General features: G+C 40.0%; 1 protein-coding gene across 1 annotated transcript in view; it reads left to right on the top strand.

Annotated features, from left to right (window-relative positions):
* The window catches only part of LOC122796516 (band 4.1-like protein 4B), a 2,320,263-nt gene that overhangs the window by 302,625 nt on the left and 1,990,179 nt on the right, over positions 1-27,459 (top strand). The gene's annotated exons all lie outside the window — the stretch shown is intronic.

The raw sequence follows: 27,459 nt of genomic DNA, 5'->3' as shown, positions 1-27,459 counted from the left end.
TCGAGATGTTATTTTACACTCGCTAAGCAGCTCTTTTGCTGTTTAGCGAGTGTAAAGTATTAAAGAAATAAACTTAAAATAAAAAAGTGTGTGTGTATATGCCTGTGAGTGAGAGTGTATGCATGTATAAAAGCAGAAGGGACTGTATTAGTGGGACACAGAGAGTGAAGAGTGAGAGCCATCCCTGGCAGCAGTTGAGGTCTGCATATCTCAGTCTCGACCTCTTACCTCAACATATGATTTTATATATTTTAATGTAAAATGCTTCCTCCGACACCATTAACATTTACTACTGCAAATTTGAAACATTAGGTGGAGGAACTATTTTACATTAAAAATATATAGAACAAATAGTAAAACACAACAGTTTTACAGAGAGTCCATTTTCGAAGCACAGTAATTCCCTCCAGGGTATGTATATTAATGTGTAATTAACACACTTCCAGGCATTGGGCCTCTACTCCTCTGGGTGGGCATTAATTACATATTAACACACACCCTCTCAGGTACTGTTGCTTCCGTATCTCAATTAGTAGTGTTCTTAAGATGTGAGCTGCCAAGTTATAAATAGAAATTTACTTGTCTCAACATTCTTGAGTATTTTATTTATCTATGTTATTTGCTTTTATCATTTTTTTATAAAAAAAAATTGTATTTCCTGTCATTCATATTTATATTTGTGTTTTGATGTTAGGTGATTATCAGCTGATTACATGACTTGGAAGTAGTCGTATTCAATGTGGATAAAAGCACTAAACTGTGTGATACATTTGCCCTGATGTTTACTTTTTGATTGCAAAGTTTTTATTTTTTTGCTCTTGTGTTTATTGTTTTTAAACTGGGGAAAACATCTCTGTTTTTTGGTAGTTTACTGTAGTATGGCTTACCTAAGATCTGGTGATTGATATCTCCCCAAGGTGTTATGGAATGTGGGAAAGGTAAATAATCACAAAGACTGGACAAACTGCAGAAAACCAAAGTATAGCAAGCGTGTAACACAGAGGAGACCCAGTACTCAAAATAGTAAAATGCAAACCTTTAATGTAAGCGCTTTAGTGGAGGTCAATGCCCACACTTCTTCAGACAACTTTACAACATAACTACCAACCTTTTTATATGCTTGATCAACATAATTAATTATTTAATTATCAAGCAACCATTTGCTACTTGTAAAACAGCTATAAGCACATACTATTAAACCACCTTTTAAAATTAGCACAGTATGTGCATTATATATATAAAAAAATCAATATAAAACCTCTATTTAAATATATGTATATATTTTTTTTAATAATCATATACATGCTTATACTCAAAATGATTAAAATATATTAACATGTTAGAACTTCATAATTAAGTCAAACATTTACTACAAGCTTTTAATGACTACCTGCTTATCTTACTTTCATATTACATACGCCCAACCATTATCTACGTAATGCCCTAAGCTTTAAAATACTCTTAATGGACATAAATTCATTTAAACCTGGGGGGGATTAAACTAAAGTCCTTATTTGCCAGGAAGTTTCCTGTTCTTCGAGGATAAGTTGCCAATGTGGGAACGGTATTTAGTTGCCTGGTATATTTTTGTTTGCTGAGGCGTCCTAATGCCTACAATCTTACTTCTATGAATTACCAAAGAATGACCTACTCTTCCAAATTTGGCATTATGATTAGTACATAACATTCACTTTAGTTGCTTGTACTGTTGGCATTCTGCAAAAAGTTTGATTGGCAGTTCAACTTATGCATGCTTTGTTTGTTGGGATTCTGATTTTTCACTGTATCTCAGATGTCACTGGTATATGATTGTACTTTTTGTGCTTTGTAATATGATACTGTCATTGTCCTTGTTATTTTAAATTCACAACAGAGCTACACAATGTACTATCAGAAGAGATCTTCTTTCATCTGTTCATAATTTATATTTCTTTGTATTCATACATTAGATGTACATGAAAATAAAAGTTTGCTATGTTATAAGCAACATTAATTCTATCCTTAAAGCAATTCAAGTATGTCTTTTATATGTAGTCAAAATGTCTTATGTGTTCTCTGCATTGTGGTGGACCACATTGCAGATTTTTTTTCTCCTTATAGAATCATCAGGGTATAATTTAGTGAGTAGAAACCCTTCAGTTTCTGCATTCTGTTTTACTGACCTTAGATCATGAAGGTCCCTCCATCATTTTTTCATTTACACATTTTATAATGTTTCAGATTACATGGTATGTGGGAGTCCTCACACTTTCTATAGATTTTTTTGCTATTCACTCTTCAGAATTTTACATTTTAAAATTGTCTTTCTGAAGTATAAAGCACACATTTTTAAAGAGTTAGCTGTTGATGACTATAACCTGTATAGCTTAGGTTAAAACGTTTGTAAGTGAGTTTACTATAACCATACAGCTGTACTATTCTTACTCTGTAGTCTCTCTATCACCTTTAGTTCCGTGGAACTCCACCTTTTTACAGACTGCTTCACTGTCATGTGGTATATCATCAACTTGGGGGCACAAAGTCTTACTACCTGTACAGACAGGCAATGATTGCTAGGGTCACTACATTTTATCACAGTCTTTTTATCCAGCCAGCTTGCATTCCCTCAGAGAAAAACATCTTAGCAGACTATCTGAGCAGATCCAAGACAGACGCTCACAAATGGACTATCTGAGCAGATCCAAGACAGACGCTCACAAATGGATACTGAACAGAGAGGTCTTACTTCAGAATGTATGCAAATGGGGTAGACTCAAAATTGTTCAGACTGGAGGCAAAGATCTATCAGCTAAGACTTTTTTGCTCCAACATTCCTTGCAAAGACAGACACCCTCTCCTTCCAATGCAGAGGGAAATTCCTCTATATTTTTCCTGTCAACCAATAAGGTACTCCTGAAGATTTAGAAGGGCAACCCCAAAATTCCTTTGGTGGCCCCCTTTTAGCCTAAACAATATTGGTTCTTCCTTTTCCATTTAGCAAGGGCAATCAGCATGTTTTACCCCACAGGATGGACTTGCTTACATGACAGAGGGGCTCATTAATTCTTCATTTCTAAGGCACTCAGTTTCACAATTTGGATGATCATCTTTTAATTGCTTTCAGGCACCTTTATTTGTAGGACATGCAACAGGTTTTAAAGGAAGCCAGAAATCCTTCAGTTTAGAAAATCATGAATATAAAAGCAGAAAATATGTTCAGTTTTCTTCTTGGTGCTAAAAATAGGATGGGATTCCTGTAAAGCAGGGATACCTTGCATCCTAAAATACTTGTGAAAGCTGCCCCATTCTGGCTTGGCTTATACCTGTGTTCAAGTTAATTTGCCAGTCCTTTCACCTTGTGTACCCATAGATCCACCCCTTTCTTCAAAAGTTGAGGTCAAACAGTTCTTAAAGGGTCACCTGAAAACCAGCACCCACAAAGTAATGTGTTCCTCCTTCCTGGGACCTAGATTATGTTAAAAAAATTAACTGTTACAGCATCTGAACCTGCATCTTCTGCATCCTTACAGTTTTGTACATAGAAAATGGTTCTTGTAGCCTTGGCCTCTGCAAAAAGGGTTTCTGAGTCATAAGACCTTGTATCTTATTCCATCCTTTGTGTTTTTTTTCAGAGTGTCCAATAGAACTAACACATCCTTTCATGTCTAAGGTGGTCACTGAGATATCTCTGAATCAGTCTGTTCACTTTTCTGCATATTTTTCTAATCCTTAAAGTAAGGGTGAAAGGATATTTCATTTACTAGATTACACAGACAACTTAGGATTTTGGTTAGACAATACTAGCGGAATTAGAAAAATGATCACCTGTGTATTTCCTTTGATCTTCCATTATTGAAGCAGACAATATCCAGATGGATTTCCATTACCATAGCCTTTTGCTGTTTTTTACATGGAAAATATCTCCAAGGTCATATTAAAGCTCATTCTAATAGATCTGTGGCTTCTTGGGGTACTTTTCTCAAAGGACTTGACTCCAAATCTATCTTGAAAGCAAGTACTTTGGTCTTCAATTCACACCTTTACAAAATATTGCAAAATTGATGCTTTTTTTGGAGCCAGAACAGGAATTGTCAGACCCATCCTTCAGGGGTTACTGGAATCCAGTTCTGTTTCCTACCATCTCCTATTCTACCTGAAAGCTTTGGAAATGGTTTTGTCTCTTAGCATTACTACAATGATTTAGTGAGAAGCCTTGTACAGTTGTATAATATCTTAAAATAACACCAGATGTTTGAATTGATCTCTGTTGCAGTATATGCACCCTCCCTCCATTTCTCCCTTCTTTGTTTTTTCCCTTTAAGCTGAGGTGGAATCCCTATTTGCCTATCATTTCCATCCCTTCTTTTACCTGAGTCTATCCTCCTCTCAAGCCTGCCTCAGTTCACTAGAGAAAGAAATCTCTGGGCATCTTTCTCTCTTGTACATCTCTTAAGTTCCAGCATACAGTCATTATGTTTAGGTCTAAGGTTGGATGTATGGCATGTGTTGAAGGAGTGCCTAAACATTGGTATGCTGGCTGAGCTTTCAGTATCCTTGGAGGGATGCATCCCATTTGTCAGAATTACTGCAACAGTGATTTTGAAGCATTTTCTGTTAGGTAAAATCATAAGACGGCTGCCCTTTCCTTTCTTGCCGTAGAGTTTAGCTTAATTTGCTTTTGCTTTTAATCTTGCATATTGTTTGGAAAAAATGTTAATGTTTATGAACTAATTTTCTTTTCAGCTATCTAATGCCTGCTTAAATGTTTTCCATAGTGTGCAAGTGCCATTACTTAAGGTAGCAAGAAATTAATTAAAGCAAAAACACTTTTGAATTTGACAATTATTACTCTTAAAACAGAAGTCCACATTATGACATTCATATCTGTATCATTATGACATTCATATCTGTATCTGTGGACAAGTCACATGCTGACACAGCACTTGAGTATGTATATCTTTGCCTACACTCGTACATATGCTGACGGACATACACATGCATACAAATGCACACATAGTCACAGACACACCCTCTCTCTCACATATAAATTCCTCTCTCATCTTCATTTAGTTCATATTCACCTCATTAGACTACATGCTTGTTTGCCACTTCATCCTAACCAAACTGCACTAATTTTACTTTGTACTACTAGTACTGTATTGAATATTCAAACAATTATCCTTCCCATCATTCTCCTTTTGTTAAACAGAACTTTTTTTTTTGTTTTCCCACTTGTGAGAGCTCTTAAAACATCAACACACATGCACCTCTTGCAATCCATTTATTTTAACCTCTGCATTAACAATGTAAACTAAGATACTGCATGCATGGCAGTTGTCTCCCTTGTTGTTTATTGGACAACCTCAGTACTTTAAGTTCAACATAACAGCATTGCTTGGTCTTCCATTAAAAGTCGACATTACACTTTATACTATTAATAAGGTGTGGCTTGTACATGTGAATGATTTGCCTTTCAAATTGGATGCAGTGATGACTGTTAGACTGATTCCCGCCCTCACTGGTGTACCTTGGGACTAGTGAGGTACTAAAAGGATCAGTTCTAGGCCCTCTCCTGTTTGACATTTATTTTGCAGACATCCAAGCCAATATCACTAAAATACGGTTAACCAAGTTTGTGGATGACTGCAAGCTGGGCATGGTTATTCTCTCATCCAGTAATACTAAAATGCTCTAAGAATAGCTGGAATACATACCTGGTCTACTGAAAATGTTCTCGAGTCAAATATGAAAAAATGAGTCCTAGTGGGGTTGACAAACTAGTTGTTACCACCTCATGTGTTGTAAATGGTACTCTCTTCAAACCGATATGGTCATAAGAGAGCTGGGTACTTACGTGGACAATTCTGTCTCATTTGATCATTTTTCCACCATAATCAGGAAATCCTTTTATTTGGTGCAGTTAATTTCCAAGGGAATATCTTCAAGATTCAAAGAAGTCATCTTGCCACTGTACTCTTCCATTACTGTGCCTTCTTGAGTATGTACAAATCCAAGCATATTGCACAACTGGAAAGAGCCCTTTAATTACTAACCCCCCAAAAAAATAATAAGAATTATAATAATAATAATTGCCTTAAATTTTATAGCTATCCCAATAGGTTAACTCAAATGTCCTTGTACTCAGTAATTTACCAGCTGCTCCAGGGTGACCTGTGTCTTACTTTTCGGAATATGAAAAACTCAATCCGGTTTGACCTATTTCTTCACAAATCCAGTAGATCTGCAAACACCCATATGAGGAAACTAAATTTGCACCAAAAACAAGACTTACTGGAGGGATAGGTTCCTAACTCAACTTACTTCCAGCCTGTGGAATAAGTTACCTCTATAGGTCAAACAAAGTACTACTTTGTCTAGTCTTGATTATTGGAAGGGTAGATACAAATTTACACCAGGGTTTTTATGTACAACAATAATTGATTTGGGAGATGGGTGCCATTAAATGCTTCTAAAGGGTGACAAGAACTTTTAAGTGTGTCTGCTTAAAGGTGTACATGGCTAGGCCTATTATGGTCCATGTGATTACTGGCCTAGTGTAGATTTAAACATTTCTAGTTCATTCTATGGGGCACACCAGCCCTGGTAAAAAAAAAAAAAAATCTGTTAGTCTGAGGATATATTTGAGTGACCAGTAGACTCTATATATTCAAGTTTCTTGTAGATTACATAGAGGTGATCTATGCCTGGCATGTAAGCCATCCTGAGATCCAGCCCTGATTGAACTTTTGCACATCTGTGAAATGAATAGCACCAGAAACATTAGTTGCAAGGATTTAAACTTTGCTTGCGACATAAACAGAATATGTTAGTGAGACATATGTTCAGATGGGAAGTTGAAAATTCACTCCAGGTCTGGCCCCAATGTTTCAGTAGAGAGGCTGCAAGTGAATATTCACTAGCTCAGATAGCCCCCAACTAAACCTTTAGCAGCCTGCTAACTAACATACCCCTTCAAATAGATGCCAATGTTACATGAGGTCACAGTTTGGTTGGGTTACGTGGCTAGGCTTATAAAGGCTCTTCTGGCAACCTTGCTGCTAACTGGCATCTAATCCTTTAAAGAACATTATATTGAGACTGCCCTGGATAGTGTCTTTAACATTCTGAATAACACTCAGGATAAAACTTTTCACTGAAAATTAGAAGGTTAAAGAGGACAGATGTCCTTGGATTACAACCAAGTAAGAACACTTCCATGAATGGAGAATGTGGCTGTCCTCCATGAACCTTGTCAAATATTTAAAATTTTTGTAGTTGAAATCTTCTAGCCGGCAAGGCAGCAAACGTTTGCTACCTTAAATGTAAGCAGGACTACTTATTTAGTCACCCAAATTAATTTTATTTGTTACGTAATCGAAGTACAGATAAGTCTGCATTCCCCAAACCCTGTTCCTTAAACAACGATTCCTGACAAATACTCCTGTTAAGCAGTTTAAAATCTTATATTGTCTCTGGCTTGCATTTATCCCTTGGGAACTTCATCAGCTCAGCATTTGTACTTCTCAGGTGAACCTTTCCTCCACTGTGCCATATTTCTGTTTTTGGGGCTGTTACTGCCTTAGCTGTTCTGATCTTCTGAATAAACCACAAGAGAATGAGAAACATAGGCTTTTCTCTTTAACCCAGACTTTTTAAAGATGGCTGCTCTAGTCATATTTAAAACTTAGTCCACATTATTAACCACTATCTTAGAAGTCATCACTTCAGTAGATATAGATGCCTTGGTAACTTCACCCCCCCCAGAAAATTACAACCATGAGATGTGTGCATCAGGGGTCATGATGAGATGTTTTGTATGTTAAGCCATTCAGGCACAGTTTGATTTAAATTCCAATGTATGTTGATGGAGGATTAATTCTAACTTAGTGCAATCTTTGATCCATTTTGGCCGAGGTCGCACCTGAAAAGGGTCCATGGTCCAGTGCACCTACCCTGTTAACAATTGATAAATTAAGTAAATAGGTGAGTAGACCTTCAGCCACTAGCAACCCTTAACAAAAATATCCGAATAGATTTTTACAGTTTGTGTACTACATCAGTAACTATGAACTCCTCTTGCTCGCGCAAAATGGCTTCAGAACAGAATCTTGCACCTTCACTGTTCCTAATAACAGTATGGAAAAGGGGCTGTAAGTAATATAAAAAGGGTATATGAATCTCTAGATATGTTTTTGATAAAGACTTTGTTTCAGTAAAAGATGGCTTAGGTGGCTGTTGAATTATGTGACTAACACAATGTTCTAGGCTGTGATGGATGCTAATTATTCTGACCTTGATGTGCCAAAGTTTAATGTTCTCAATAGGATGTGTTCTTGGGCCACTATTTGCAGTGTTTATCACCCCTCTTCAGTTTGTGGTTTATGAAGTCTGCTGTTTTCTCAAGATCTGATTCAGTATATTTTGGAATTGGAGAAGATTGAGGTATTCCAGTGTAGTGTCTTCCTGCTCCTGTGAAGAAGTTCTGTATTATTTTGTCCTGCCCCAATGCACAGTATGCAATAATGGAATTATTTGGATCCATGTAGATCTGCTGATAATTCCCCAACATTACAGTGGGTTGCTGTATTCTCCTCATCTTTGATGAGGGCTTGCAGCACCAATCAGAATACAGCCCCGCCGAAGATAGGCTTTCTGACCGTTATTACTCTGTTTAACCTCACTGGCCGACTCCTCAGGAACTCCAGAGATGTACTGACAACACTACCAGATGTCCTGTAGCAATTATCCAGACTGATTTTCCCCCCTAAGTAAACAAACAAGGGAATATAAGACTCCATGGACTATTACAATAAAAAGGTTAATTAACAACAAAGGCGGCGTTGCTCTTCTTGTTTTGTAGCAAGAATAGGTCCAGCTAAGAAAGTAGTCAGCTAACATATACGAATTCCAGCAACAGTAAAAGTCATGAAAGCTTTGTCTCTCAATCAACTGTCGTAGCTTTATTTGTCTTGGGATTTCCAGTACTTTGTGATTATATAGTTAGCTTTAGGGCTTTGTCATTAGTTGGAGACAGAAGAGTGAGAAATCATAGAGGCTAGATATTTGCTGTAGCTAAATGGATGACAGACATGGGTTGCAAGCAAATAATAATTAAGATAATTGTTCTATCTATTACTACAGCTCAGCCAGTAGTCTGTTTTATTGAATAAACACAACAGAAGTTGTTTGAATGCTTTGTTCATTGGATGTGTTTGTAGGAGTTCTCAAATTTGCAAAAAGTATAGCTATATGTTGCATTGTTGCTAGCAAGAAAGTAACTAAAGATGGATAAGCACCAACAAAGAAGGCTGTAAAGTTTAATCATGAGAGGCATATGTAGTACTGTAGATGAAGGTAACAATTGATGTTCATTGTGTTTCACTGTTGCAGTCCCTAACCAATGGGTTATCCGGCTCCCGGTAGCCCTTGATCGACCAGAATACCAAAGGTAAGTAAAAATTACTTCTGCTGTCATCAGTTGTAGAGGACGTCAGGGCGTCCGATACAAGAGGAGGCAGCTGATGTCACTTCCTCAGTCTTCCTTGCCGCGGAGCCCGAAGCAGAAACATTTCTTGCACAAGTGCCAGTCAGCAGTTTACATTTGTGTTAGGGAGGGTGGCCTAGTAGTTAAGGTGTTTGCCTTGCAGACACGAGGTGCAGAGTTTGAGTCTCATAAGGGATAATTGGCTAGGCTTAAAATGGTTCGCAAGGGCAGTTAGCTTAGTACTAACCTATGAATCGACTACGAAGTTGAAGTCAACTACAGCTAAGTACCCCATTGGGGATCCTCTTTTCTTGCCTTAATGAATGTCAGAAAAGGTTAATAATTGTCTTACCTGTGGAAAGCAGAGTCCCCATAGAGATTTTCATTCCTATTGTATTATTTGTTTAGGCCTTGACCACAACGTTCCTAATTGTGATCTTTGTGCTTCCTTTAATCCACGTGCTATTCGTCGTTGGGCTAAGCATTTTGGAGTTTGGCCTAAATTTGTTGGTATGGCATCCGCTGGTCTTCAGGCTTCGGATATCCCCAAAGAAGCATAAGGATAAGGACCATGACAGGCTTCCAAAAGTCAAGTCCTCGGATAATGTTAGGTTGGTTGTCAGTCATGTGGTAGCCAGTGAGGCGCCTTTGCACCCCTGCAGATTTTCAACAGCAGGCCTTGGTTGAGATAATTTCTTAGGTCCCCAGGCCTTTGGCGTCCATTTTGCCTTCTGACCTTCCGCCTGTTTCCTCTTCAGCTGGATCCGGAGCCGCGAAGCTGACTCCAGTGTCAGAGACCTCAGTTCTTCATTCAGACAGCAAGCTCATACCGACAAATTTGGCTGCAATTTCGGCGGTTGCCAGGCTTCCTGAGTCCTTTAGACTTGCAGGTAAATCTTCCAGTCAACCTGTGAAGAAGCAGGTTCCAGTTTCCTCTCGTTCCCCCTCATTCTCAAATGGTTAAAATGGCTGATGACCTTTTGACTCTTATTAGAGGTTCACAGCCTCCTCCTTCAAAAAGGTGTAGGGATGCCTCTCCTGAGGCTTTGTCCTTTTCAGGTTTGGATACATCTAGTATTTCTGTGGATGAAGATGAAGTTTCTCAAGCTTTCTCTCCTTTTGAAGATTCAGACGCAGAGGAGTCCATCCCTTCTGTTTCTCCTCCAGAAGATTTCTCTTTTGGTGATACTTTAAATACTCTCAGGGAACATTTTAAATGGGAAAGTCAGGATTACCCCCTTTCTAAGAAAAGGATTAGGGAGTTTTTGGATTTGCCTCAGCATAAGTCTTTGGCTATTCCTCCTGTGTTGGAAGGTTGATGATGTTTTTCTGTAAAATTCCTTGACTCCAAATTTTGTTCCTCCTGCTCCCCAGGAAACCTGACAGGTACTATAGAGTTCCTGATTCTCATTTGTTTCTTTTCAGGAATCCGTTGGCTGATCCAGAGGTCATTTCTCAAGGCCCTAAAGGAGTTACGGCCACTGTTACTAAAAATCCTGTTCCTTCTGATAGGGAATCCAGGAACCTAGATAGATGGGGTAAAGGGTATATGCACCCTCCCTCCGTTTCCCCCTTCTTTGTTTTTTCCCTTTAAGCTGAGGTGGAATCCCTATTTGCCTATCATTTCCATCCCTTCTTTTACCTGAGTCTATCCTCCTTTCAAACCTGCCTCAGTTCAGTAGAAGACCTCTGCCACTCTTGCTATTAGGTCTACTAATTCTTTTTCATATGCTGAAGTACCAGCAGCACACCTTGGAATCTATTAAATCTAGGATAGCAGGTGTGCCTCAGTTAGCGGAGAAAAGGTTATGCAGGATTTGTTGAATTCTGTCAGTCTAGTCAATAAGCATTCTTTACATTGTGGCTTTGACATTCTAGAAGCCTCCTGTAAGGGCTGCAGCTATTGGCTCTGTTATTAGAAGGCACACTTTTTCTGGGAGCAGCCCCTACCATTTCCTGTTAAGGCTAAGCTTTTAGATGTACCTTTGTATAAGGGCAGTCTTTTTGGCAGCATAGCAGAGTAAGTGCTCAAGAAGATGGAAGACAAGGCCAAGTCTATACAGACAGTTCAAGACTTTCTGTGAGTTCAGCCTCCTTGCTTTAGCAGGAATTACACTTCTAAGAGTTGGACATTCCCTGATGCTAGCAGACAGAGCCATTCTAGGACTAGAGGTTACAAATCTTCTAGGGGGCAGGGGGCTACCCCTCAAAGGTGTAAGTGTTGGCAGGCTTCCTGTCCCAAGGCGGGAAGTTCTAAACCTGCATCTCAATCTAAGCATTCTCAATGACTCTGTCCAACTTCTGCCTGTTCTTGCCTGCCCGGAGAGTCCTTTAGGGGGAAGGTTGGCCCTGTTTGCAAATGTTTGGGCCACCATCACAGACTACAAATGGGTACTCAGAACTGTATCCCTGGGGCACAAGTTTTCTTTCCATACCTTTCCAGTACCCAAAAGATTCCCAGACGCTCCTCCAAACCAAAGGGCAGAAGTAGAAAAGCAAATTTTGTCTCTGTTACATCTGGGAGCAATATAATCAGTTCCTGCTCAGCAGGTAGGCCAGGGATTCTATTCCAGACTTTTCCTAGTTCCAAAAAAAAGAAGGCACCTGGTGTCCTATCCTGGATCTCTCCAGCCTGAACACTGTCTTGATAATTCCAAAGTTCAAAATGCTCACTCTGCATCAGTTACTGCCAATGTTAGAAGAGGATTCCTGGCTGGTAACATTGGATCTCAAAGAAGCTTATCTGTACATCCCTATCAGGGAAAGTTGCAGGCAATACCTTTGTTTCAGGGTGGGCAAGCAACATTATCAGTTCTGTGTGCTGCCCTTTGGCTTATCTAGTGCTCAGAGTTTTCACAAAGTGCCTGGCTCCAGTCATTGCTTTTTGCAGGCAAAAGAAAATTCAGATTTATCCATACTTGGATGACTGTCTAATTCAAGCAAATTTTCAAGAACAGCTGCTAAAGGATCTAGAATTTGTAAAGACTCCTCTCTTCCGTGGGTTACACTCTCAAAGTGGAAAAATCAAAAATGGTGCCATCCAAAGAGATTACATTCCTGGGAAACGAGTCTGAACACAGCCGCCCAGATGATACATGTCACCCAGGAGAAGCAGACAACTCTTTCAATTTACTTCAAGGATTTGGCAAGCCTGTCCCAGCTCTCTGCAAGGAAATACCTGCAAGCTCTGGGATTCATGGCCTCTTGCATTCTCATGATTCCATATGCAAAACTGCATATGAGGAAATTGCAATGGTACCTCAAGAACATTTGGTGACAACACACACAGGGTCTGGATTTGATAATTCCTCTGCTTCCATGTCTGCAGACAGAGTTTCTTTGGTGGGCAACAGCCTGTCTACAGAACAAAGGCATGCCTTTTCGCCCACCCCCGGCCAGTCACGTTCTTACCACAGATGCATTGGAGTATGCCTGGGGAGCTCATCTGGATGGCAGATGCATACAGGGAAGTTGGAATGCCCAGCAGATGCACCTGCACATAAATTTAAAGGAGTTGGTGGCAGTCCAGCAGGCTTTGCTAGCTCAGTTTCTTCCAGGAAGGCTCAGTGTTTTGGCAGACCATTTGAGCAGACAGACACTGGATCCTCACGGGTGGCAGCTGAACAGAGCAGTTTTTTACAGCATCATTCAACATTGGGGCACTCCTCAAGTGGATCTCTTCTCTCCAGACAACCATCTTCTACCTCTTTTTTGCCCCAGACTGCATCACAGCAGAGCCTGGAAAGTGGATCCTCTGTCCTTCCCTTGGACACTGCTGTCAGTTTATGCCTTCCCTCCTCTTCCCAGAATATTATTGAAGATCAGGTACGAAAGACCAAGGACTGTTCTCATAGCTCCGGACTAGCCCAGGCAGCATTGGTATCCACTGCTTCACAGTCTCTCCTAATTTCCTCCTTGGCATCTTCCTCTGAAGCCAGATATTTTGGTTCAGGAAGGGGAAAACATTCTACATCCTCATCTTCAGTCTCTCCATTTGGCAGCATGGCTCATTGTATGACTCCATCCTTTTCTTCTTCCCTTTCCCAGCAGGTGGTTGACGTGCTGAGGGAGGCCAGGAGGCCTAGCACTAGGAAGTCTTATGCTGGCAAATGGGAAAGATTCTCTCTTTGGATGCAGGCTAGAGGGGAATCTTCTTCTCAGCCTACCCTTCCTGTGATCCTGGAATACCTGGCTGATTTGCTTCAGTGTAGTATTTCTTTTTCCTATATCAAGATCCATGCTTCAGCCATTTCTGCTTATTGTTCTTTTGAACAACCCATTTTATCTCATCTTCTGATGAAAATGTTTCTCAGGGGTGCTTGCAACTTAAGACCTCCCAGAAGGGTGCCTACTCCAGCCTAGGATCTTAATTTTGTTCTAGAGAAACTCAGTCTTCCTCCTTTTGAGCCAGCTGCCACTGCATATTTAAAGTTTCTCTCGTGGAAGACTGCCTTCCTCTTGTCTATAACGTCAGAAAGGAGGGTTTCGGAGCTGCATGCTTTGATGGTTGTTGAGCCTGTTCTTATTTTCCATGCAGATAGGGTATCTCTGAGAACCAACCCCTCATTTATGCCTAAGGTGGTTTGTAGCCTGACTCTTAACCAGTCCATACACCTTCCTACCTTCTTTCCTAATCCTCGAAATAGAGGTGAAAGGATTCTACATTCTCTTGATGTGCATAGACAGCTCAGGTTTTACCTGGACAGGACTAAAGACCTTCGGAAATCAGCACAGCTATTGGTCAGCTTTGCTCCTGGAGCCCAGGGCAAGGCTATTTCTAAACAAACCATTTCCAAATGGATTGCTCATTGTATTACTTTTTGTTATTCTTTTCATGGCAAGGTTCCTCCTCAAGGGGTCAGGACCCACTCAACTAGAGCAGCTTCCACTTCTGTAGCCTTTTTAAGGGGGTGTCCCTACTAAAGACATTTTGGAGGCTGCCACATGGTCTTCTGTTCACACTTTCACAAAGCATTATAATTTGCCTTTGTTTTCAAAGCCAGGGCAGGGTTTGCCACTGCTGTTCTGCAGGGCATTATCTCCAATCCTTGATTCTGTTGGTTCCTCCTCCCTTTTCTTTGGGTTTTGGTAATCAACCCATTTGTTAGGACTGCAACAGTGAAACACGATGAACATAGTACAGTTGTGTACACTTACCATAAATGTAGATGTTCAAGTGTATTCACTGTTGCAGTCCTGCTTTCCCTCCCTCCTTCCCCCTTTTCTGTTTTCCTAAGGTACAGGCTGAATTTAGTTTAAATCTTGTTTACTGGGGGCTTCTGACTGTTATGGCAAGAAAGACTGAGGAGGTGATGTTGGCTGCCTCCTTTTGTATCAGATGCCCTGATGTCCTTTACAACTGACGACATTTTTACTTGCCTTTGGTATTCTGGCTGATCGAGGGCTACCGGGAGCTGGATAACCCATTGGTTAAGACTGCAACAGTGAATACACTCGAACATCTACATTTATGGTAAGTGTACACAACTGAACTTTGCTATATGCCGCTGTCCATGGAGCTTGGATTATGCCAGTTGAAAATTATTTAGTTCAAGGAATAATTGCTGAATATTATGCTATATGATACTGAATTCTGGGGTGCTCTATTAAATTCAGAACTGTGAATTTTGTTAAGGTGAGCTTTGAAAGAAAACTTGCCAAGGACTCCAAAGATAACCACAAGGCATTCTTTAGCTATGTCAAGAATCTAAGTGTCAGTGCTCAGATCTGCTCGGAGTTCATGCAGAATGGCACAAAATACACTGAACCAACTGATATTGCCAACATCCTGGCAGACAGGTTCAGTGCAAACTTCACCCCCCTCTCACCCCCAAAAGGAAGAATGTAGAGCCCCTGAAATCACAGACGCTCAGGTTAAAATAGTCCTCTCCAAAGCCAAAAACACAGCATCAATGGGACTGAACGGTGTCCCAGGCTGCATCCTACATGAGTTTAAAGACGAATTAACCCCTCACCTAAACGCACTGTTCAAACTCAGCCTTTCCACAGGCTACATACCCATAGAGTGGTTTACAGCAACAGTTATTCTGCTCCACAAAGGTGGAGCCACAACAGACCTCGGGAACTATCGCCCTATAAGCCTGACTAGCTTGGTCTGCAAGGCTGTGGAGCGCATCATCATGGAACTCATAAACAGAGATATTGGGAACCTCTAAACACTGGACCCTACCCAGTTCGGCTTTAAGGGCAGATCATGCCTCCTAAACCTGCTGGACTTCTTTGAGACAGTTACCAAGGCTATAGATGAGGGAAAGGTGGTACACACAGCCTACCTAGACCTCACAAAGGCCTTCAACACCATTCTTCATTCTGGTATTATAGACATGCTCACCAGCCTGAACATAAACCCCTATGTCACAAGATGGGTTGCCAGTTGGCTCACGGACAGAACCCACATGGTGAGAGTTGTGGGAGCTAGGTCTGACTCTAAATCGGTTACAAGTGGCATTCCCCAGGGCTCAGTCCTAGAACCCCCTCCTGTTCGGCATATACATCTCTGAGGTACAGACAAGCACAGGAGGATTATGGCTGACCAAGTTCGCAGACTACTGCAAACTAGGGGCTATAATTGACTCACCAGCTGACACAGACATCCTCCAAAAGGGTCTCACTGAGATGGATACCTGGTGTCAAAATCATGGCCTCAAGCTAAATGCCAAAAAGTGCATAGTTATTCCTTTAAAGTACCCACAAACTACCACATAGGTGGTAGTCCCCTAAATACGGAAAATGCAATAAGGGATCTGGGGACCCAAGTAGATATTCATCTCTCCTTTAATAATCACATTGCCAAAGTGGTTAGAAAATCCTTCTGTGTGGACCAGCTAATCACAAAAGGGTTTGCATCCAGATCAAAAGAGGTCATTGTGCCCCTCTACTCATCACTCATCAGACCCATTATAGAATACAATGCCTCATTTGGGATGTACCTTACAAGACACCCGCAACAGCTGAAAAGACCACTGAAGTACCTCACCAAGAGGATCACTGGCCTCAAACAGATTCCCTATAAGTGCTACATGGCAAGTTTTATAGATGCTGTAAACTACAAAATAAATTGTGGAGAGAATTATCCAGTAAAATTAAAAAATTAACTACTGAGCTGCATAGATGTCGATTTTTTGCTTAAGAATTGGGACAAATCCAAAAGTAATGCAGGGACAATGGCCTAAAATCATGGACAGTTTTTAAATGTTGCTGTAATTCCGTTAAAAGAAATGATTCTGGGTCAGTATGCATTTTCTCGATAAGTTTGCAAAACTCCAGGAAATCAATAATGCCAGACATTAATTAATGTTGATGAGGGACAGGGCAAAAATATGAGGCAAAACAGGGATATTCAGTGAAAGTGCTTATTGTGATATCTTATTCATTACTGTCTGTTTATTATTCTGGCTGGAGTTCTCTCCCCCGAGTTGATGGACCGTTGCTCTAGTACCCCCTCCCCCCATCAAGGACAGTTGAGAAGTATGCTAACCAGCCAATTTAAAATTTACAGTAAATCAGCAGGGCTTGAGTGGATTAACTGATTTTGTGCATGCATTGTCTCAGTAACATATGAATGTTTTCATTTGTATTCTAGTGACCAGTTGCAGAAATGGTCATGCAGAACTTAATTAACACTGATATCAACAAGGGGAATGCAGTACATCTTTGGCCAGAAATGAGTCTTTTTGCTTGGTCATTGTTAAGAGTAATCAGTGGGACTCATGACTCTCCACAGAATGGCAGAACTGTCTGTAGAACTGGCCTATCAGCAGTCTTCCAGTGATTATTGTGACATGGGTAACCCACCAAACATGGGTATGAGAATGGTGTGGTTATGTGCCAGTATCCAAAGGGCTGTTCTGTTCTGTTCTCAGGATCATTCATTTTAAGCAGTAATATTAAGAAACCTTTTACTGAGCAGGGACAGCACATTGAAACCGTTCCTTTTCTTCAGTGTGGTGCATCTTTGCAGTGGGAACACTTAAGGACAAGGGGATGCTAAAAGAGCAGTTTTGGCAAGTTGGGTAAGTGAAATTGTATTATGAAAATAATGTGAACTGAGCAATTGCGAAACATTACACTGTATTATTAAGCTAAAGTTTAGCAGTTCTTTAACCACGATCAGCAGCTGTCCATTTCTTAGACTGAGTAGAAACATGGAGTCCATCCTCTTCTTGAGATTTTTAATGTACCTCTGGTAAGTCTTTAACTGCTACACTTCATTCATAGTTGTGGGAACCCTACATATTAAGTCTTTGTTTCATGCAGGTTACTTTTAATGGAAAAAGGAATGCAGATTAGGTGTCTGAGAGACAAGATCATGTTAATTAATTCTTCATATGCCCTCCTTCAAAATGGCATAGTGCTTTGAGATGAAATTTCAAAGTAATATGATTCCGGATCACAGGTGTGCCTTTGATGGGTCTAGTGAGTTAATTGTTTCTTTGGTGCTTTATGGGAAGAAAGTAAAGTATTACAGTTTCCTGAATAGTTTCCATTATGACGGCTATAATTCTGTATGTAGTTTATTCTCATGTATGCCTTTTGCTTATGTAACTTGATTATACTTTCAAGATTTATTGGAATGTAAAGTTGTTATTGTCGTAGTGACAAATTGAGTTATATGTTGAAACATGTACAAAGTGCTATAAAATATCCTGTCACAGCTTACATTGCTTAAGTGTTATTAACTCTTTGAATCATCTTTCAGTGTAGAACTCATATTCTTTTATGTGCCATGGCACAGACCTCTGCATTGTTTTATCAGCTTACAATTCCACAATGGGTGGTGTTATTAATATTAACTTTTCAGGAGAAATTCACTTTGCATCATAGTTGGACATTACGACACACTGATTCTGTAACTGATGTAACACTGTGTTGCAATTCTGTAGAGAAATGTGCTGTAAATTATTACGTGAGAAACCCATTCTCTCATTGCACAGCTCTGGTAGTTCCACTCTGTTTTTCACATTGTAATGGTATATACCTCAAAGTTGACGCAGCTTTCCATTTCAGTTTTTTGTTCCCTAGAACTTTGTAACCCTATATATCCGACACCATGGACCCTCCTTGATTGGTCCTATGATTTGTTTTATCTTTTCCACCAGTTATCATTCAGGATTACTTGGTATTGAAGTTTCTGTTCTTTGGGATGGACACTTAACTGTGATGATGCACCCCTTACTGTAATTATTGACTACACAAATGCACACATCCCTGTGCCTCACACACATGCACTCACAAGCTGGATCATGGTGAAATGGAGCCCTTCAGTGCCCCCCAGAGCAGCTCCCCCGCAGCAACCACCCTATCCCCTCCCCAGCCATTCCAGTGGTCCATTACTTGGCTATTTCTCCTCACTTACCATAAATACTGTTCAAATCTGTCAGTGTGCATACAGTTTTCTTATTTAACTCTGCAATGATTACAGATATTAAAATAGAATAGCACAAACACTAATAGCCATTTTGCTAAACAAACAATACAGTCTCACAATGAAAACACTTAACATGAGCAGTAAACTTCTCTAACCTTGAAACTCGCACTCAATGAAATGACATTAAAACCCGCATTCAAAGAAAATGCATCTGGCCAGTGGAGGATTAAGTTTACCTTTTGGCTGTTTTCAAACCATAGGCTCCTTGCACACATTTGTAGGGCCATGCATACATGTATGTGTTCTTTTTACCTTCTTGATTGTATTAAATTATATTCCTTGTATAATACAGAACTACTTGTTAGAGAGCTTTTTTTTTTAATTTGTGGTTTTGAACATTCTTCCAGTAAGCAATGAAAGAAAATGTATGAACCGATAATAACAAAACTACCAATTTCAGAAAATTTCAACCATAAAAAGCCACTCAAACTTCTGTCATTACAGTCCACCAATAGCAGTCAATAAGCACAATCTCTGCAGAAGTAAAAGTCTTCCAAATAATTCAGCATTAAAGAGGTCTGTAACTAATGAAGAGGTTGCTACTGGCAAACAACTTTACATTTCAGTGTTTCGTGTACAAATTCAGTGCCTGCTGCCCTTGAAAAATTAATTGCCTATGTTACATTAAAAAAAGTTTATGATGGTAATATTGCAATAATGACTGACAAACCGACAATAGGTTCATAGTTACTAGGCATCGCATACAAAGGAGGACACACAAGAGGGTAGAATCCCTATCCCCCTTAAAATGCACCAAATAATCAGCAATTGAAAGGGCTACGTGGTGTGAGAGTAGAATCCACAGTCTTCTGCACCAAAGGTAATTATGCTACCACTGCTTTCAAATTCTACAGCACAAAGAGTGACTGCTATTTACTTAACAAAAACAGTTGCACCATTGAAAACAGACTTAGCATGAGCAGCAGTAAACTTCGCTTTCTTTAAAACACACAATTCCATGAAAATAAGCAAACAAGCTCACAATTCCTTCAGCAGTCTGGTAGGCACTGTAGGGGATTCAGGCTCTTGTCTCTACTGAAGCTCACAATTCCTTCAGCAGTCTGGTAGGCACTGTAGAGGATTCAGGCTCTTGTCTCTACTGAAGCTCACAATTCCTTCAGCAGTCTGGTAGGCACTGTAGAGGATTCAGGCTCTTGTCTCTACTGAAGCTCACAATTCCTTCAGCAGTCTGATAGTCTTTGTAGAGGATTCAGGCTCTTACCTCCAGTGAAGCTCACAATTCCTTCAGCAGTCTGGTAGGCGGTGTAGATGATTCAGGCTCTTGTCTCCACTGAAGCTCGCAATTCCTTCAGTAGTCTGGTAGGCGGTGTAGATGATTCAGGCTCTTACCTCCAGTGAAGCTCACAATTCCTTCAGCAGTCTGATGATTCAGGCTCTTGTCTCCACTGAAGCTCACAATTCCTTCAGCAGTCAGGTAGTTGGTGTAGAGGATTCAGCCTCTTGTCTCCACTGAAGCTCACAATTTCTTCAGCAGTCAGATGGTTGGTGTAGAGGATTCAGGCTCTTGTCTCCTGTAACCAAGTCACAGGGTCAAGCCTGATCAAGTTAATTGACTAATCTACCCTCCCCCTAGCTAGAGCATTACAAATCATACCTCTCAACCTCTTAGTATAAGAAATCTGGAGAAAGCCTAAAATAATGGGGGGACAAAAACCCAAAAATACAGACAGATTTTAAATATTGCTGTTATAGGCTTAGAAAGTTGCTATTACAACAACATTTGTTTTAGCAGGCATTTTCTGAAGGAAATGAAGTCTGAAACACAAATGTATGGCAGGTCAGACTTGACGGTTGTAAAGGTAACATTTTTAAACTTGAAAGGCTTGCTTTGAGAATTAAGAGTTTACAGTATGAGGTCCATTACTTGTAGGAATGTATTAGAATTGAGCAAGTACCTTTCAGTGTATGTATTTATAAATTTCCAAATGGTGTCAACCCTGGAGACGAGCTTTCAATGATTTAGTTATGCTTTTCAGTAGAATTGGGGTTGCCATGATGAAACTTTTGGTTGCACATTATTAGACACATATTAAGTCTCTTTTAACAGACATTGTTAAACTAAATGAAACTATCGTTCATGATGCTGAATTTGCCTAATTTAGGGGGCTTGTATGACGGTGTTAGAGCAAAAATTGGGAGGTTTGCTTTTACTATTATCAACAGGAAGCAAAAAAAGCTTGCCAGGGATGCTGAAGCTTACTGTATGGGAACTGCATATATTCTTAACAGCAAGAAAAATACAAACAAGGTACAGCCAGTTTTACACACTCATGTTGATGGATAACATAATAATTGGGGTTTGCCCAATACTAAACTAAACGATGAATTTGCTAACACCTTAGGTGAAACAAATGATTTTAATTTCAACGAGCCTCCAGTTTTACCCCTGCCCCTCCTCCCCACCCCCAATCCAAACACACAGACTTTATAGACTTTGCAATGACAAGGAAATGGAAGAGGAGAGGGTGAAGAAGGGAAAAACAGAGAAAATGTTATTAAATGACAGTAACGGCATCATTAACCTTAGCCAAATTATACTGAATGAACATCAGCTATCTGTTTTAAGTAGGGGTTTTACCTTTATTTCAACAAAGAATGCTAACCTGGTTAAGGTTATAACAGAGTTGAATCTATTCACTCACAAGCTTAATTTGAAGTATTTACTGAGAGGCATTCTCAGTTATCAAGACACTAACACCAAGTCTTTTACTAAGTGCGCCTACAATCCCAACTTGCACCAGATGTTGCAGGTGTTGTGTGAGAATTGTGAAAATGATCTTAGAAGACAGACAAGACAGAAGCAGACAAGAGTGGTACTGTAGTGCTTATAGATACTACATCATATGAACACTCCATTTGCAACTTGTCTGATGATTCATGCTATGAGGAGGTTTCAGAGGAAATGGTTAAAAAGCAATTTAGTGAAACAGTCATTGTTTTGTTTGACCTTCTCTGTCAGAATGAGATAAATTATGGGACGCACACTTTTCTCAAATTGGATCATCCAAAGATGGCACATCTTTTTGGCATTCCAAAGTTGCATGAAGATCGAACCAACCCATCATTCAGACCTATAGTCGCTACTGACTTTACAAAATGGAACCAGCTTCCATCTTTCGTGATCATATATTGAACCCAATAGTATAGAAGTCATAATTTTGCCTTAAAGACGCCTAGAATTTATTGGAAACTTCTAAGTGATTTAAATAGTTTATATCAGGACTGTTTTTTTCTTTTGCAAGTATTGATGTGGTCTGTTTATATACATGCAATAAACTCAATGGAGGAATTGAGATGGTTAGACAATATCTTGCAAAGTACACCTCCTTAGATGCATCTTGCATCAACACCATTTGTCAATTATTGCAACTTGTTCTTGACAATAATTTTTTTGAGTTTAAAGGAAAGACATACAGACAAGAAAAGTGGTATTGCCATGAGTGCCCATTTGCCAACTTGGTGATGGCCAGTTGGGAACACAAATTCATCACCACACATGACCACTTTGGTAAAATTGTGTTCTATAAAATATTTATTGATGATTTGGTATTTATTTGGAGGGGTACAAGTGCTGAGTTTGATTTTTTTTTTTTGAGGACCTAAATGATACGACTGATTTTTTGACATTTACCATCAGCGGCAAAGGTAGGGACATCATCTATTTGGATGTCCATTTAAAAATAAATGAAAGTGCTTTGTGTTAGACAATGAAATAGACATAAGACACTTTTATCAGCAATTATTTGCACAACACCAGCTTACATCCTTTCCACATGAAAACATCAGTTATCAATGGTCAGTACATATGGCTCAGCAGGCTGATAAGCATCAACACTGTCTTTTTGTCTGAAGCTGAAAAACTCAGTCATGTTTTTAAATAGAGGTTATCCCACAATGCTATTGGACAACATAATCTAAAAGGTGGTTGTGCTGAGAGGTGGGAAAGCCAAACCTTTACTCAGATGCACTAATGGGAAACAATAGTCACTGTGTGCTAATATATCTGTAAATACTGCTTTTGATCAGCAGAACAGTTAAAGAGGGGCATTCCCTCTCCCAATTTCTGCTGGCATGGGAATTATTAGAGACATTGTATTAAGATGGAAAATTATCCAAGGGAACCATGAGATGGTCACCACTCTTGGTTGTAAACCAGATTTTATTTACCAAAAATTTTTTAACATTAAAGATTTGATGAAGAGGGGTAAACATTCTGCATTGATTGCAACAGATACACTCGGCACTTTTAAATGCGGAAAGTGCAGGCATTGCAGACTCATAAGTGACTGTTCAAGTGTGTTCAAAGTGTAGACAAAAATATTATAGCTAGGAACAGATAAGACTGCAACTCTTGCTGTGTTGTTACATAGCCAGCTATCAACCATGTACCAGCTTTTATACAGGAAAGACTGTTAGGAAACTTTCAAAACGTATATATGAGCATATGTTGGCTATTAAAAAGAGAAATGTAAACAAAGCACTTGCTAAGCATTCTTTGTCTTGTGATTGTTTTATAAAATTTAGTATTTTTTGTGTTGGACCAAGTAAGTATGGAAGATTTTGTGGACAATTACAACATTCTGCTTGAATGCTGTGAGGCTGAATGGCAGATAAGGCTTGCAGCTGACAGACACCAGGTCTTAATGAACTCGGTAATTTTAAGTGTTTTATTCTTGCTTAGAGGCTGTGATTTGTGGTGAATTATGCAGAATATATATATATATATATATATATATATATATATATATATATATATATATATATATATAGATATAGATATATATATATATATATATATATATATATATATATATATATATATAATTATTTACTGTCTACATTAGTAAAAGCTTATATTTGTTATATTTAAGCTGTAAAATGGTTTAAGCTGTTTTAGTTAATATCAATTTAAGAACTTGTGAAGCACTGTGGTTTGTGATTGGTCACTAAGATCATCTGACTTGGGGTGGATCTGTAAATGTCTTCACTGCTTTTATACTTACCTTTGTTTTTCTGATGAACTTCCAAATGCATTAAAATAGAACAAAAGCACTAAAATCTTCATTTGTTTCCTTTGCAGCCATTTTTTGTTTTGAAGTTTTTCACTGTTTCTTTGAGTTCTGATTATTTAGTTTTTTCAATCCTCAGTGATTTGCTAGAAAAATACAAATTTTATGAGGAATAGGCCAAAAATATGAGACATAAATCTGGAAAGTCTGCAAAAATCTGGACAGTTGAGAATTATGCATACCTCTCAACTTTAGTGCAAGAAATCTGGACATCATCTGAAGTAATGGGGATACTATGGGCCAAAAATAAGGATATATTTTAAATATTGCTCTTTTTAACTTAGAAAGTTGCTAGAGTAACAGGATTTGTATTTGCATGCATTTTTCTGAAGGATATGAAGTCTGAAACTCATATATATGTCATTATTTAGTGACTTTAGTCCTCCGTGATTTGAGAAAAAACATAACTTTTATAAGAAACAGACCAAAACTATGAGGCTAAATCTGGACAGTTGAGTGGTATGTTAAAACACACACACACACACACACACACCCACACTCCTACCTTCTCTCTGCTGTCACACAGCAACACACACACACAGCAGCAGATAGTTAGTTTAGATTTCACTCACACCTCCTGTCTCACCCAGCAACACACACGCACTTTTATCGGTCATACGAACAGAATTGCTAGTTTAAAACAGACACACACGCACTTACCCTCTGAGCAGGACAGCTAGTTTAAATTCCAAGTGTTAGTGCAGAATGCGTTTACATCCACAATGGTGTGTGCGACACACTCATGGTCCCCTTAAAGGACAAGGTGCTGGCACTGCAGATGTAAACACATTCTGCACTCACGAGCAGAATTTTTATTTTCATTTGTATGTTTTAAAGGGAGTTCTCATGGTTCCTACACCTTTTGGTTAGGACGTCCATCCATCTACCATTCCACTGATAACAGCTCCTTCTCTAATTCAACCTGTGGTTTTAGAGCCTCCAGATCTGAGCTTTGCAGGTCCATCTGGTTTGAATCCAAAGAGAACATTGTCTTCAGATCGGACTTCTGCTCTGATTGCACCAGCTGTGGTATCCTTGGAGCTAGATGACTCTCAGAGCAGAAGTTTCCGTTTGGGATCCAAGAGGATGGAGCTGACTTCGAGGTTTTTGGAGCTGTCTCTTCCTCTTGAAGCTTCATCACTGGATAGCTGGGCTCCAACTTACACATTGGGTGGATTTTTCTTGGGGTGGAGGGAGGTTATTTGCCAGAAACTCACTATCTTGGCTCCATTGGCTTCCTTCTGTCCAAAGTGGTCTGCCTTTGAGGTAATGAAGAGAGTGTTTTCTGCTCCGGCAGGTCAGATGCATCCTTCCCCCTTGGACCCACACTTATCTTCTCAGAAGACTTTGTACCATGATCCTCAGCATTCTATCTCATAGGGTCAGCCAGTCCAAAGCTTCCAGTCTACCCAGCAGTGTATTTTGATCTCATCTGATAGTTCTCCAGACCACTCCACAGAGGAAATCCCTAGGAAGAGAAAGTGCAAAAGGAGGCATTTTGGACTATCCTTAGGAGTCAGTCACTGCGGATACTATTTTTGATGAAGGGGAGGAGTCCCCAGAATCACCACTCAATGGCGTCTCATTTGGAGACATTCTTGAGATCCTAAAGCAGAGGGGTGGCTGGTCTTCCTGAAACCCTTCTTAGGAATTCATATTTCTGGAAGCATTTGGTACTAGTCCATGTACCTCCTGGGTTACCCCACCGGCCAATGAACTTGTTGATTTGATCTCCAAATAGGCATGGAAGGAACCTGATATGATTGAGCCAATCCCCAAGAGGCAATATTGGATTCTGGTTCCATCAGTAGGCCGGGAATATTGGAGTAAAGGGTTTCCAGTAGATGACATGGTTGTGGAAGTGGCTACTAAAAAGGAACTCTCTGAAAAGAGTTCCACTGTGCATCCTCCTAATAGACAGTCAAGGGCGATAGATTTGGGAAGCGTGTTTATGCTTCAGCGACGTTTGCACTTAGATTGCTAAACAATTTAGCACATTTTACTAGGCTACAAAGAGATGTTAACGAATTATCTGAATGTTTTTCTGAAACTGGAACTGTTGAGGCTCAGTCTTAATTAGTCTCCGAGTTGGCTACTCTACAGGCTTTACCCAGTTTATCCATAAGGCTTATGTCGCATGCTTCAGAAGGCACCTCAAGTGCTGCGGGTTCAGGCATTTCCATCAGGAAACATGCCTGGATGCTCCAGTGTGATTTTTGTGAAGCCCTTCAAGTCGTCATTCGTCAATGCTCCCTTTGATGGCACTTTTTTTGTTTAGCCCCACAGTAAATGACACACTGTCCAGGTTTGAGAAAGATCGAAAGACCCTCTCTGCACTGGGCAGTGTTTTTCTACCCTTCAAAGGACCTTCACCAGGAATCAAAGGGGATTTCAAAAAATGCGGTTCAGAAAATCTCAGGGTCCTTTCCAGGACATGTGAAGTTAGTTGCCCCAGAGGCAGAAAGGGGAGTGATAATGGAAGACAATGCCCCCATGTTATAGGAGTCCTGCAACACCGGGGGTCTAGAGATTCTTTTTTTGACAGACCCTTTCAGCGCTCTTGAATGGAGGCCAGATTTCCTACCTGTGGAGGCAGTCAAGGGGTTGCTTCTCTCTGTACCAGAGACCCTGGCTAAGTGTTAGAAAAGACCGTTGAGTGCAGAGAATTATTTTCAGAGGTTATACGATTCCCTTTTCCCTACCTCCACCATTATCCAGAGAAACACCCATGTCTGCAAAGATGAGAATAACCCAGGTATGCAAACGAATACCTTTCCTAGTGGTTGCAGTCAGAACAGCTATTACAAGGTTATCTTTTCATCCTTCATCAGCCCAAGTCCATAGTGACCACAAATGCTTTCCAGATTGGGTGGGGGGGCATTTTCTGGGGAAGACAGTCCGAGGCACTTGGTCCCCTGTAGAGGCCAACCTGCATATCAATGTTCTGGAGATGAGAGTGGTGCTGTTAGTATTGCAGGCATTCCAGTACTCCCTTCCTCTTGGGACATTTGCAGTCCAGACAGACATGTCAGTAGTCTGGTACATTAACAAAAAGAGGGAAGCAAATCTTATCCCCCATGTCGAGAAGCTCTCAGAATGTGACAAAGGGCGACATCTTTCAATCGCTTTCTAATAGCAATGCATATACCGTTGAAGTCCAATATGATAGACAAACTGAGCAGGTCCAATTTACTAACTCACGCATGGTCTCTCAACAACAAAGTGACATAAATGGCTTCCAGTTGCTGCAGTCTTTTTTCATCTCCCCTAAACAAGTTCAGCAGCTTCTTTGCCCTGATCCCCCCACCTTGGGATTCACAGAGGGATGTTGTGCTCCACTGTTGGTCCCCAATCTTATGTATGCTTATCTCCCAACTCCCCTAATTCCCAAATTCCTTCAGAAAACAGCCCAGGTGAAGAGCAGAGTCATCCTCATTGCACCTTACTGGCCTCGGCAG

Source organism: Protopterus annectens, chromosome 3.part0 (genome assembly GCF_019279795.1).
Source record: "Protopterus annectens isolate FY-2018-M chromosome 3.part0, PAN1.0, whole genome shotgun sequence".
Taxonomy (NCBI): Eukaryota; Metazoa; Chordata; order Ceratodontiformes; family Protopteridae; genus Protopterus; species Protopterus annectens.
This window is presented reverse-complemented; position numbering and strand designations above follow the sequence as displayed.